The sequence below is a fragment of the Eumetopias jubatus genome, unplaced genomic scaffold (genome assembly GCF_037043125.1).
Source record: "Eumetopias jubatus isolate StellerSeaLion01/CBP00866 unplaced genomic scaffold, mEumJub1_p1.0 scaffold_11, whole genome shotgun sequence".
NCBI classification, from domain to species: Eukaryota; Metazoa; Chordata; class Mammalia; order Carnivora; family Otariidae; genus Eumetopias; species Eumetopias jubatus.
In genome coordinates, this window is record NW_028274817.1 from 44,521,811 (window position 1) to 44,523,146 (window position 1,336).

Below are 1,336 nucleotides of genomic sequence, written 5' to 3' on the forward strand. Positions count from 1 at the left end.
CTCACCCCACCCCACCCCATTCCACCCCGCCCCCATATGCCTGCATCATTTATAAAGGGAAGTTTGATTTTGTGTTTTCCAGGATCCATAGAATACCTTCTCCCTCCATCTCTGGAGATCCTGAGCTGTGTGTGGTTGGGGCATGGGTGGGTGGAGGGACTGCTGGAAAGGTGAGAGATTTGCACACGAATCAACCAGAGAACTTTAACAAATAATTTTATTGGAAGAAATGGCAAAACTGGAAGAAAAAAAACTGGAATGTTTTGCAAAGGCAATACTGCAATATGCATGCTCGGCATGGTGATCAGGGAAAGTCACCATGCACCCTGTGGCTATAGGGGAAACAGTCCCAACTCAGTTCTTTTTGTCGCTGTCGCCCAGGGTGAGCTTGTCAAAGAGGTACTCTGCCATGCCAGCTTCCGGGGCCCCCATCTTGCTCAGGTTGGTGACATAGCCCCCCAGCTCTTTGATGGACTTGACTTGCTCGTGCAGGTAGTGGCTCTCGAGGAAGTCGCACAGGTGGGCGTCGCTCTTGTCGGTGGCCAGCTGGTGCAGGTCGAGCAGGCTCTGGTTCACGCTCTTCTCCAGGTGCAGGGCGCACTCCATGGCCTTCAGGCCGCTCTCCCAGTCGTCGCGGTCTGGCTTCTTGATGTCGCGGAGGCGGATGCGGCCCCCGCGCTGGTTCTGCAGCTGCATCAGCTTCTCGGCATGCTCGGTCTCCTCGCGGGACTGGCGCAGGAAGAACCGGGCGAAGTTCTTCAAGGCCACGTCGTCGCGGTCGAAGTAGAAGGCCATGGACAGGTACACGTAGGAGGCGTAGAGCTCCAGGTTGATCTGGCTGTTGATGGCGGCCTCGCAGTCGGGGTGGTAGTTCTGGCGCACTTGTGAGAGCGGCGAGGTGGCCATGGCTGGCGGCCCGGGCATCAAGGCGAAGGTGGTGCGGAAGCGAGGGCTGCGGGGCCAAAGGCGGTGGCGGCGTGTCCTCGGCGCCTTTTCAGGGTGGGCGACGAGGGAGGCAGGAGGCGAGCAGGCAGGCTCCCGGGCTAGCGGCTCACGAGCTCTGGGCTGGAACCGGAAGGTGGGTCCGTTCCCCGGGAGTTGGGGGTGGGGCGAGGATCCGTTAGCAGGTCATTGGGGTCAGAGGGGAGGGTGCCCTGGGCTCTGGTGGGGCTAGGGGGGCGTGACTGGGCGGGGCTGGGGGCGGGGCGGAGTATCTAAATGGTTGTTGAATTAATGCACAAATTGTTATAGATACCTAGACTGGTCTTATGTTTGTCACTATGAGATTCTTGAATCCAGGAACATATAGCTTTTTATTTTTATTTTTTTAACATAT

The 1,336-nt window shown here is 57.4% G+C and overlaps 1 pseudogene; it reads right to left on the bottom strand.

Moving 5' to 3' along the window:
- Positions 1-354: 354 nt before the first annotated feature.
- LOC148163047 (ferritin heavy chain pseudogene) lies at positions 355-909 on the bottom strand (annotated as a pseudogene).
- Between the last annotated feature and the right edge of the window lie 427 nt (positions 910-1,336).